The following is a 13,379-nucleotide window of genomic DNA, read 5'->3' on the forward strand; positions in this document are numbered from 1 at the left end:
AGCTCCAGCAAAAGAAAATACTCCACGTCAGGTAGTGGAGCTTAAAACCACTGCTTTTTGCCTTCATGTACAAAAATGAACATGTGGCATGGTTCATGACTCTACAGTCACGGGGATCAAATGTCCTATGGATCCCTTGGGATTCATCTCCTTCACCTGGAGGCTTGAAATTATGGGGCACGGTACTGGATGATGTAGATATTCCCCTTCAGTCCCATCTGTTTTCATTTATGACATTAAAAATAAAACCAGCAAAATTCTTGAACAGTTATTCCATGTCCCAGATCCTCTTAGGAGGAACAGGCCAAAGTCAAGCTTGCTGAGCCATACCCCAAACAGAATCCCCATGGTTTTATAGATTTAAGTAGCTTAACATTATTTCGCTGTGCCACACTGTCACAAAGGGGCATTATAAGTGCTAAGGTTGTCAGTCTGCTGAGCTATCAAAGATTCATGTAGAAATGTATCAACATCCTTCATATAAAGCTAATCAAATTTGAAATTACTGACATGTCACCTTGAGGAGAAATTTGATTTATTATTTGCAAAGTACTCCAGAAAACAGTGAGATGCACAGCTCAAAGAATTACTGTTACACTGACTTGGTGACATTATTTTTGTTGTTGCTTTTGTGCCTTCACTAAATAATAAAAAGCAACAAAACTTTCTCTGTGCCATTAAGTTGCATGGGTGTGAGATGCGGCTGCTTAGAAGCAATAACTCAGCTCAGATCCAAAACTGCACAAGAGTCGTTTGCTGTTAATTATGACATGAAATTGGAAAGCACAAACCTGCATGCACCCATTTTTTCTCTTTGCAATGGTCCTGTACTTAATGGGGGAAGTTGCCAAAAGTCATTTTAGCTCTATGACCTCCCTCTCTTGTTTCTCCCCACCGGGTAGCAGGGCCTGCGCCGGCGGGATCAGATTTTAAATGTCATGCAAATAGCATGCAAATTTTTAAATGTCATGCCGTTTAAGTGCATACATAATTTGCAGCATCTTTATGTATTTGTGCTCATAAATCATGATGCCTGTGAACACAAACCAGGCGTGCAACTGTCTATGCATCTCTCACGCACAAATGTACGCTGAGCCCACCCAAAAATCTGCCCACTTTTAACTGTACGTCAGGCATGTGACGTGGCTTTGTCTTTAAAGATAAAGGCAACATAGGATCCCGCTCGAAATAGTCACACATCTAGTTGATTGTGCTACTATATTCACCCAGTCTGTAACATAATTCAACACACAGCACTCACACGTGCCACAGACAACATTCTCTTAAGCAAATAGCTGCTTTTAGCACTGATATTTGCTTCTTGTTATATACAGTTCTGTACGTTATGAATGCATGTTTATGGCTCAACGTAAATAAGAATCCTGCATTTGAGATCAGCTATCTCGGTAAGTAAATGACTATGCGTATAAACAAATCTGTTCACTACCTTCAAATATTTTTATTTGTATATAATTATATCATATATATACCCTCACAGATGTATAAAATACATTCTTCGGAAAATTGCCACAGAATGTTGTTGCTTATATTAAGTAAATGGTATATTTGTGTACTGTGCTCCATACTTACATGCACGAACCATATTTGTATACACATAGAACTGCCAAATATTTCACTTCTGTTACTATACAAACAGGTTGATATTACTGAAAAAACCACATCCCTCTACTAACTCTCCAAAGTGTTTTTGAGACCAGGTTACCAACATACCTTTCAGAAAATGTGTTTTTAGACTGATAAGGCTACATCACACTAGAATTAAGGATACTATACAGCTAGGTAGGCTTGCTACTAAGGACAAGGCTTTTATCAATCCAATTAAATCAAGACTTATTCAAGCTGTGGTTTTCACTGCTCTCATTAGCTGCTATCTCACAGTGCCAAATGCTCCTCCTCAATTCCTGCCTGGATGTAACCTGCCACTTCCCCATGGTGGCTCATTTTGGGTATTACCAACGAAATTTCTGGACCATGTTACCAAACTGCTCCTTTCCCAGGTGCCGAAAGCAAGCTAGGATGCACAGAGCCGCTGGGATGCACTGGTAAAATGGATGGCAAAAGTGTTCAGGAGGAGGTAAAACAAAACTGGGAAGAACTGGCTTTTTAACATATTTCAAATTTTCCTCGTATCCCCAGTGCGGGCCTTGCTAATCCATAAAAAGAGACAAAAAGAGCACTTACAGGTGGCTTTGAAGACACCTGCTTCAAACTGCATCGATAAGATCAAGAGGAAACTTAGATTCTGAAACTGGGAATTTTCAAAACGCAATTTAAATAACTAAAAGAGTAACAAGGGATGTGAGGTGAATTTCAAAATATTAGCGTTAACAACTTTCTTTTTTTCAGACAGGTTCTCGCTGGCAAATAAAGCCGTTAAGTGATTTCAATAGCATCAATATTATACACAAAAATGAGATATCATTAATAACAATGAAAAGGAAAAGAATTCTCATGGGACATATAAATCCTGTATGCAACAAGTTATACCCTTACTCTCCTAATCCAGTCTGAGCCATTTAATTTCATGTTCTTTAAGTATATTAAAAGGCCTGCTTTTTTTTTTTTTCCCCTCCCACAAAAGCCTTTTAAGAGGCATTCGTAACACTGTTACAAAAGTAGAAAGCAGTACGTTAGCACACATGACTTTGTCTACTGGTTATTGAAGGGAAGGATAGCCCCCAATGCCTAAGCTGAAGCTGACCCAATAGATCAAACCCTCGGGGTCTTGAATTTACATTTCATAAGCTTAATATCCTGCCTGATTTATGATTTGCCTTCTTAAACAAAGGAGGTTGTACTTAACAACTTTACTTTTGTGTGGGTAACTGTTGATCTGAAAATGGCACATAAAATGCATTTACATCAGCACTGCTAATAGGCCCATAATGATTCTTTATTATGTTTCAGTGAAAGGCAACTGAGTGACAGGTAACTGATTTTGTAGATCAAATAACTTTCTGCCACCCCCACACAGCTCCCAGCTGCTGCACACTTTACATGCCAATACAAATACAGTTGTAAAGTAGACAAATATATTATAACTACGTTATTAAATGAGACACAACACAGGGTGTTGGAAGGATTTGAGAACTGTTCAGTGCTGTGACTGGGAATTACAAGCACACGAAACCGGGCTCTAAAGGGGTTTCAGTGCAAAACTAGTGCAACCCTCCCTCTGCCACTGTTTTATATAAGATCTTAGAAGTGATTTTGCTCAGATAATACCTGCTGTTTTGGTGGTTTTTTTTTTTTTTCTTTTCTTTTTTTTAATTTTCTTTTCTGCAGAGGGCTGAAGAAGCCCAGGAGCATGCTCTCACTCTAGGTATAACAGGTATTTAAAGCAAAGCATTTCAGTATAAAGACAGATGTGCAAAACTCCCGATACCAAAGGCTGATGGTGACAACACCATGCAGCTGCGACGCATGCTCGGCTGAAGCCCTGCAAAAGCCTCCCGTGTGCTGAATTTTATTTTTATGTGCTACACAGCGAGTAAATAAGGATAAGACATCAGAGCCTGTCTGATAATCTTTGACAACAACCCCAACCCTGTCATCGTGGCCATGGGAGAAACCGGCACGTACTCAGCCCTGACCCACCGAGCCTTTTATCTGCATGTGTACTCTCCACGGACTGAGCAAATAAAGGGCAACCGGTAATTTACACATGAATCAACTTTCTCAGCAGAGCGGGCACCAGAGACATCCCTTCTTCTCTGCTGCGGGGAGGAAAAGCATCCAGGTCTGAGCTTGTCTCCCCAGAAATCGCGTGAGCCAAAGAGCAATGTGTTGGGAAGTGGCAGGTCGGCAGAGGGATGCTCTTCTGGACACCCGATAAAAAATGGCATCCACAAAGGAGCAGATGAATATTGAGCTCGAAACAGGACTGACAGTGGCAGTAAGCCTTTGTCCTATTCAAAACAGGTAATGTCATACAAACTGAAGTGGAGATACAATCCCGATAGAAGATTATACAAGATACCTGAGTGGGTATCTGTAAGGAATTCAGCCTACATTTTAATAAGGTGCGAATCTCACAGTGCCTCAGGTCTCATTTCCACTTGCCTGCAGCTGCCTTTTGAAAAGGTATGCAGATCGTCTCGGGCTTATGAGAGGCTGGGCACGGGCACACGTTAGCCAGCACCAGCAAAATCATCCATGAACTTTATTTGTGATGAAAATTAGCCTAAAATGTTATGACGTGAAAGACAGGTGTACAGATAATGCAGTGCTCCCTTTCAGCCCGTTATCTCATTATGAAGAGAAACTTTTGTCGGTCCATAGGCACTATTCATACCCTCTTCCCCATGGCTAAGAGAGATGATGTAGGGTACCGCACCACTCTGTTGAACAGCCAAGATGTCAGAGGCAATTTCTGCAGTTTAAGCCACTGCAAGCATTATACTGCTATAAAACAAAGGCAGATGCTATATTGCTAGATTTAGCATTTTAAAAATGTCTATTTCTGAAAACCAAGTTTTCACGCATTGCAATATCTACTCTGCTGCTGCCGAGAGCTTTTTTCTGCAGTCTTAAAATGGGAAGGATGAATCAGACTGGCACCAGTGGAAAACCTGAATTAAATGTCAGAAGCTGGGTCACCCAGCACTGTGTATGTTTCTTTTTCAGCATCAGCAGATAAGGCCCCTCCACTAGTACCCTCCTTGAGGAAACCTGACCAAGGCTTTTTGGAGGCAGTGGCTCTTGCTTACAGCTGATGAAATATTTCAGAAAGAGCTGTTTTCCTTTCCAGGGTCTTCTTCCACCCCATCACTGATGCTGCTTCCCTAAGCCCCATCCATCACTCTCTTGTCCCCACTTCTGCCACTTGTGCTAACACTTGCTCAGAAAGGCCAGGACAGATTGGAAAGGTGGGGGCGAAACTGCTATCACTGTCCATCCTCCAGGCAGCTCTTAATAACTGTAGGCACTACACAAAGACATAACAAAGCACAACTATTTAAAACTAAAGGAAAAGAAGAAAATAGAAAGACAACTGTGACTGATGCCATGTCTTTGCCTTCTCTAAACTTGAAACTGAAATGTAAAATAAATCCTGATGTTTTCCTTCTTTATACTTCAGGTAAATTTCCTGCTTTTTACCATTATACCTTTTTATTGGGGCTATAACCAGCCTATCTTTCCTTTAACCTCCCCAAAAACATATTAATTAGTGAGAATGCTTACACCACACAACTTTGCTTCCTAAAATACCCAAGAATAAAGATATCCTCAAGGGAATTGGTTCTGTGTTTCCAAAGTAATTCTATGAAAGCAACAGCCAGGTACCTGGCGGACAAAACTGACCTACTGAATGTGACTGTTCTAGCACCTACGTTGTGACACACAGCTTCAAACTAATGATATAGGTTGGATATGCATTCAGTTAAATTTAATAGCAATACAGATAACATCAGATCTGAGTTTATTAGTGCGGTGCATTTTCTGTGAGTAGGGTTTGACTAGATGCCAATGATTTTTGAACTGTGTAGTGAAGCCAATTAGCTCTAAGAAATAAACGGATACTTCTCTCTAGTGTCATACTAAATGCTACAGTATGAATTATGCTGCTGATAAAGATGTTGCTATGAGCCAAAACATAACTACAAAGACTTAATCAACTTGCAGCATTTACATAATCATAATAAGAAATTCAGCTTTGAAAGAGTTGCATCTATGTTGCTCAATGTATGTCTTTAACGGACATTGAAAACAAAGGTAAAAATCCAATATAAAACACAGGGTTTTTTTCACTGACGCCAACTCTCATGCTCTCTCTGTATTTTCTGGGACTGACACTTGGCTCACGTTGGCTGCTGCTGTTGAAATCCTGTGCAACATCCTTCAAGCCGTTCTCACCCTGTTCGTTAAAGTCAGTGCTGCTGCCCAGGCTCACTGACTTGACCATGGTCACTACACTGCCTTTTGCTCTGTTCCTGCCAAAGAACCCCTGCCCTGCAGATACTCCTTCTGAACTAACGTTCTGGGCCGTAAAGACCTTTTCCCATATTTTACAGCTTTCACCATGCACTCTTCTCCTTGCATCCTTCACCAGCTCTGTTTCTTGGTCATGTGTAATGCTCACTTTCAGAGCCCACAGGCTTCAACTATGCTGATAAATAAAACATAAGCAAGAACGTTGCTGGGCACTGCATCCAGCTGGCACTGAATGGCCTGTGCCTGTCCTCCCTAAACCCTCCCCAACCCCAAATCAGGCTGATGGCATCCAGTTGCCTCTGGGGAACAGCCCCAGGGCAATCCTGGTTCCAGAATGGTGACTAGAGAGCATCCCTTGGCATGGACCAAGGGGCACAAGCAACTGCATGAGGAGCATGAAAGCACAGACACCTGCATCCCAACGCTCAGGACCATTCTCAGGCACTTTAATTTACTAACACAGACATACGTGAGCACCCTGCCTGCTGCCTGACCCATCTCACTTCGAACTCGCTCCTGCCTCCAGCCAGTTCATTCAACAGCCCTCCAAGTGTTGAACTTGTGTGACCTTTTTCATACACTTCTGCAGACCTACTGGATTAACTTCCTTCAAGTTCTTCAGTAAAGTTCTTTGCTGAAATGCCTGCAAAGAATCAGAGCAGTTAGGCTGCCAGTCCTTCTGACAACCACTGTCATACCTTAAAACAGGGTTTTGTGCCTGTGATGACTTGTTATTTTCACATTACAAAACTGAGGGGGGACGACGACTTTATACAATGCCTGTCATCCCGTGCCTATAGTTACCTGCCCGTAACTCTGTCTGCCAAGCTCTCTTTCTTGAAGGAGATCTTGCATCCAGGTGGCTTTGCTCTCACTATAGCTCAGGTGAGTCACCTGTGTGGCTTTATCACGTCCAGGAGAAACCAATGCTAGGCTGACAGAGCAGGGCTGGCTGTCATGTCATGCAGAACTAGCCTGGGAAGGAGCTGATGAATGTCCTAAGCACACCAGTCTGCCTCAAGCTGGGAAAACCATTCTTGCAGGGCACACACTGAAAGAAGTTTTCATGGGAGTACTTCTACCAGCAGATGGGTTAAGAGGACCACGCCAAGGGTAGGGCAGGTGCAGTGCATGTACCGCTGCCAAGGTGGACCAGGCATCATGAAGCTCTGTCTAACACCCAGTGGTGTCCCTTAACAGGGCCAGCTGAAAAACTGCTGGAAAACCATGGTTGCCAGTGATGTGTTGATGGTGGAAACCTGTTCTTGTGACTCGCACCTTTCCACAGTTCTGTCAAGAAATCCCTCTGGCAGGCACCTGCAGAAGCTCTGAACTCATCCCCAGCAAAGATGGACAACGGAAAGGAGGTCGACATTTCGTGCTCACAAGCAGGGAAGATTAGATACTGACTGCCCCTCCTGGCATGCAGGCCTGCAGAGGTCTGCCAGTACAAAGTCTTGGTTGCACCTCTCCCAGCACACATCCACATGGATTTATCCTTCCATCTTTTGAATGTATGTTTTTGCTTTGCCTTCATTTGTCTTGACTAGTCGAAGGGAAGCTTGTACTTTGTCTTTTTTCTTTCTACAGAAAAGCAGAGCCTGCCTCAGAGAGCCCTGGTGTCTAGTGGGAAGAGAGAGGTCCGTCACATTTCTGAACACATCAGCCACCTCCTCTGGAAACCTGATTTGACTGATGCTTATCTGGGATTTTTGAGCACAGCAGTGCCTTAGCTTGTTTTTGAGGTTCCCTCATTAGCTTTATTAAGCTCCTTCTGTAGCTAGAATATGGCCAATCTTTCTCACCGAGTCCAGCTGTAGCAAAGCAAATATCTCTTGCCCCTTCTAAGGTGCTAAACTCAAATATTCACTCCCATGTAGGACACACTGAAGTCATACTCTGACTACAAGCAATGTAGTCTTATCTCCTCTTTGTCTAATTAAAAGCCAGCAGTGAACTGAATTAACTCTGTTTGCAGGGGAACAGAACATGAACTTCAAGAATGCGAGGTCAATGAGATGGCACTTGAATTAACGTTGTTAAAAAACAAAGCAGGTGAACGCTGCCTGTGAAACTCAGCAACTTCTCTCATTAGAGAGTCCCCAAATAAAAATACATTTAGATGTAGAGGTAAGAACATATGTACACCTGCCTCTTGAACAGGCCTGGGAAAAGCCGGAGGACCTCATCCCCACCCTGCCCAAAGCTCCCAAGCCAGGGATGTGCAGCACACCCCGCAGGCAGAGCTCAACTCATGGATCAACCCCATTAACGCAACTGCTCGTTAGATGATGGATAAACCCAGACAAACGGACAAAAGCCACCCCGAGCTGCCTTTCTGAGGCCGAATAAATCTGTTCCTACCAGTGAGAAAGTCACTTGTGGTAGAAGACTACCTAAACCATTTAAATTTTAAAGTTGTCTCTTGACTCCCAGCCAGCTGTGGGTCTGATTCAGCACCTGCTGAAGGAGTTCATGCTCAGTCAGACAATTTGCAAACCAGAAGGGAAAAGGACAGGACAAGGAAGAAACAACAAAGGAGAACATAATTCATGGTTTGGGTGGGCTGATCTGGACATTTAATGTCCCAAGTAACACTGCGTCCCCTGTAAGGAATAACTTGAGGTGGGACCCAGGTCAATAAACAGTTTGCATGAGACCTTTAGCACAACTGTACTGATAAATTCGCTGATAAAGACTTCTGTTGGTTCTTTGATTTAATTCTGTCGATAATTTTATTTCTTCATTCACCTTTTCTACCCTGCCTTTCCTGCTGAGCTGAGCCTGAGGGCAGTTGTATATATGCATATATACATATATATTTAAAAATATAAATACATAAATGAAATAAAAATGCTATATATAAAAATTTGAAATAAATAATAATAATAATAATATATATATATAATTTCCCCTCCCACAGCTGACATGAAGGACCACCATAATTTGGATGGTGTAAGGTGCCCCCATACCCCATACAGATATCAGGACCTGCTCAGGGTCACTTTTGCAGCATGCACTGACCCTCCCTCCCTCTGCTGAGCCAAGGTGCTGAGCTTCTTCCTCACATGGGGCTCCCGCATGGCAACGCCACTGCCATTTGTAAGACGTAGTGGAGCTGAAAACATACGAGGGGAGCAACTGCAATTGGTGGCTGTCCCGGGAAAAAAAGCTGCTGGAATGGTGTCTGCAAATACCGCGTTGGAGAAGAGATGTATTTTCGCGTGTCAGGAATACATGGTCATCATGTAGAAATACTTGCCAATGTGCCAACGTGGATATGTTTCTTTTTTTAATAAGGATTACTGAACTATTTAAAGAACTGTCTCAGCCTAGGTGTTTAAATGAATGATTTGGAACTTTATCAGGATTCATGGAATTTGATTAAGTGCATTTTCCTATCACTCAGGTGATTTTATTAATCTGTGACCTGCCACCAAGAATAAACATGAAATAGGGACTTGCTCAACTTTTACCCATTAAAAGTGTTCAAATGTCTCTTTCACGTACCTCGTCTCTCTCCCCTGTACACACGGCAGACAAACTGTGCAAAACAACATCTAACTGTTAATAACAGACAGTAGGAGAACATGATTCAAACCTCTATGTTAAATATTGTTTTAAGGAAGCCAAAGTTATTTTTAGGACAAAAGCAGCTAGAGGTTTAGCTGAAATTAGTTTAAAGTGCAAAATATTTGCATTTAATTTGATTTGGATGTTAGTTGAAAACATCTCATAAAAAAAAATAATCTCTGTTTGTAAGACTCACTGTAAAAATGGTAATGTCTGTTCCTATATCAGGGTGCACTCCAGGCTTCAAATACAATTTCAGATGTACATTGCACTTTCTTCATTATTCCCTGCAACTTTTTTTCTTTTTTAATACAGAGTACATTTTATTAAAATGAAATTTATATTTTAGGAGCAGAGAGATTTGAAATAACAGCATTTAAGGGGCTGCTTAGACAGTATTACTTGTTTGACACTGAAGGTTTTATTTTGGTACACAGAATATAAAACCATTTCCTCAAGATATTTTGTGTTCAGCATAAAATATTAAAAATGTCTCATTTCCAAGAGATCTGGTGGGAGTTCATGACAGATGTGTTATATCTTTTTTTTGAAATTTTTTTGCAGCATTATTGCGTCTAATTAGCCCTGATGATTTACCCATGACAGTATGAACTTCTTGAGAGGAAAGAAAAAGTGGAGCATAATCTTCGGAGCAAAGAACAAACACGTTTTTGGGGAGATGGGAGGGAGCGAAAGCACTGACTCGAGGTGGTTCATAACAAATGCCCACAAGTAGCCCTGGGAGTTTTCATTTATTTATGCACCGCCATATGATCCATCTTTTTTGCCTTCAGCGCTACAAACCAGCCTTGGTGCGACATGCTCTCCAGGCGTTGGCTCAGCAATCGTGTTGCTGCTCCTTATCTGTGTGTCTGATGACTAGTTACAGAGGACCAGCCGCCACGGATGAGCTAGAAGTGATGCCAAAAGGCTGCCACAGATGAGGGGAGGCACTGCTGAGCATCCCTCTCAGGTGCCCCGCTCTCCAGGCTACTGACTCAAGGCTGTGGGACACTCCTGGAACCAAAAAGTGAACTGTCCCTAAAAATGTTTTTTTTGCCAGCAGGGCTTCTCCCCTTTTCAGGCCCCATGTAAAAATACCTTGTCAGACGTTTCTCAGAAGACACAGAGGTTATCAAAGGAGGCTTGCAGCCGCGGCTGGTGGCACCCACCAAGGAGACCACAGTGGCTAGGTAGCCACTGGAGAAGCCAAGCAAACAAATGCCGGCACCGGCAGGGAAATGCAAAAATGATTTGCATTGAAGATGGGTAAAATGCACAAAGTTAGGATTTTTAAAGTTTCAATTAAAACATCGCCAGTGTTTTTTTCACCTGACTGTAGCCCCATATGGCAAGGTCAGCCCTTTCAGTGAACAAACAGCTCAGTCGCCTCCAGTGTAGCTGTTATCTGCCTCAACAAGGGGAGACATTTGGCACAGCCTAAAGCTGGGGCATGAACCCTGGCTAAGCTTAAGACATTTATCTGACAGCATCAGCTGACACTCCACAAACACATTTGCTCTCCATGACCCCAGAGCATTCGTGATTAATCAAAAATGTATCTTGGATCTTGAGAACAAGCTACAAGCAGGCACACAAAAAAAGAATATGCTCTCGATCTCGCTTATCGACTCCAGAGGTATATTGAATTTAGAAATAGCAAATAGAATAAAATGATCAATATGTTCTCACTTGTCCATGGAAGAGCAAACTTTATCCCTCCAGCAACAAACATTGATCATGTAAATGTTCTGGAGCTGCTTTCAAGTAAAGAAAGCAAAGACATCGGGATTTTTGGGGAGGGGTGTTAGATGGAAAAGTCGCCAGCGTATGTGTACTAGCACTTGGTTGGAAAGTATGCAAACAGCATTTAAAGCCGCAGAGTGCAGCGATGCACCTGAACCACCTCCACCATTGCGGCCGTTTCCACCAGTACATATTGCTAACATCCAGTTTGGGAAACACTGTGCCAAGTGATCTTAATAAAACATTATAGAGGGGACTTTAAAACTTAATGAAGCCACATAATCTGCTTCAGAGAAAACTCCCTGCCTTAATTTAAATGAGACACAGTTATAACATATCCCCTATGCACTGTTTACAATTTATAATTTATGTCTCAGTTCAAATACACTACTTTCTGCAGTCATCTGCTAAGTGATATGATTAGCATTTGAATATTGTAATATTCTGCATCTCGATACTCAGAGTAATATGATGCAGTGCATTTGTTTTTTCCATACTTTTTTTTAATTCACTAATAAGCATACCAAGCTCTAATTAGTTGCGAAGAAAGAAATCACATGCCCCACCCAGTCTAATTTGAAAATGGTTATATCTCTGTAAAAACTCTCCACCATTTCACTTATTAAATCCCACTCTTTTCTGGTTACCTACTGCTCAGGCTACAAGTCGTTTGTGCTCATACAGCACCATCACTCTACTACAGCAAAACTACTGTATGTGCTCCGGTCCCTGTTGGCACGGCAAACAAACTTTCATTGCATGTGCTCTCTATAAAATGGTGGTACTAATTAGAAGATATAAACTCATGCTGAGACACGATATGAATTGGCTTTATGCATCTACTAAGCTCACAGCAGTATTAGATTTATACTGTTGATGCCCTCAACTAATATTCAACTAGAAACTCAGAATTTTTTAAATCTGCGGAAGAGCGAAAAGGGAGTGATGGTGCCTCATTAATGCAATTCGCAGAACCTCAGTAATCCACACTCCACTAATCTCCACATTCATAAGCAGCACACAGAAAAAAATGCCTCTTTTTTCCATGAAGACCAGGAAGCAGAACAGTGAAGCAAAAACTCATGCCAGTAGTACCTAGTGTCCACACATCACCTTTCACAGGCAGACCTCAATGGGCATGACAGTAGACCAGCCAGCATCACCCCGGTTTATGGAGGAGGACCCCGAGGTGCAGAGCTGATCTCCTCGCAGCCTGGAATTAGTTACTAGCATGTGATGATTAACCATGCAACCCCGACTGGCACGGCTAAAAGCATCATGCTATGTTTACTTTAAAAAAAAAAAAAAAAAAAGAAGAAAAAAAAAAAAAAAGGAGGGATTTGCTTGTCCACAAGGGCTGGGAAATTACTCAGATACCCCAACTTCAACCTGACCAAAGACACTGCACATGTGTAGGTTCATGACGACCCTGCTCAAACTCCTGCAACATGGGCTGTGGGCACTAGACATCACAGCTGTGTGTTTTGACATCCATGGTGAAAATGAGCAGAAAATCTGACTGTTCCATATCAAGAAGTATTTTTACTAGTGCTAATGCGCCTTAAATACCTTGTTCCACAGATGAGTGGCCTGGCACCTGCTGCATGAGAAATAGCCAATTACTGTTCAGTGTCTCTAATTTTCTGATTCAATTAGCATGCTTCAGAGCTTTCCAGTTTAATTGCAAACTACTTCACAGTTAGCTCTCTGATTAATCATTGCCCATCTGCAAGCCATCGCAAAACTTGGTGGAACAAATCTGTGTACTTTGGAATGCTGGGAGCTTAGCAAATCAAACTTGTTTTGGTATATAAAGCTTTAATTTTGTTTGCCCTTTTCAGCTGCACTTGTAAGAAGCTCTGTACTGATTAAACAGGAAGTCCAGACAATAATATGCTACATTATGCATATAATTACTGTAAATATAGGCGAGACTGTAGAAACATCACTTAAGGTTAGGTGCTAACATGTATGGAGTAGAGGGTCAAGAAAACACATTTGGAATCAATTTCTTTCCCATTACGACAGAAAGAAGGAATTAGGGGGAGGGAAGGAGGTATGAGATGGTGATGCAGCTCCGGCAGCCGTTACTCTGGAGGCATTTC

The 13,379-nt window shown here is 42.0% G+C and overlaps 1 protein-coding gene across 2 annotated transcripts in view; it reads right to left on the reverse strand.

The window, feature by feature from the left end:
* FAM172A (family with sequence similarity 172 member A) overlaps positions 1 to 13,379 on the reverse strand; it is a 266,793-nt gene that overhangs the window by 22,556 nt on the left and 230,858 nt on the right. The gene's annotated exons all lie outside the window — the stretch shown is intronic.

Source organism: Falco rusticolus, chromosome Z, assembly GCF_015220075.1.
Source record: "Falco rusticolus isolate bFalRus1 chromosome Z, bFalRus1.pri, whole genome shotgun sequence".
Taxonomy (NCBI): Eukaryota; Metazoa; Chordata; class Aves; order Falconiformes; family Falconidae; genus Falco; species Falco rusticolus.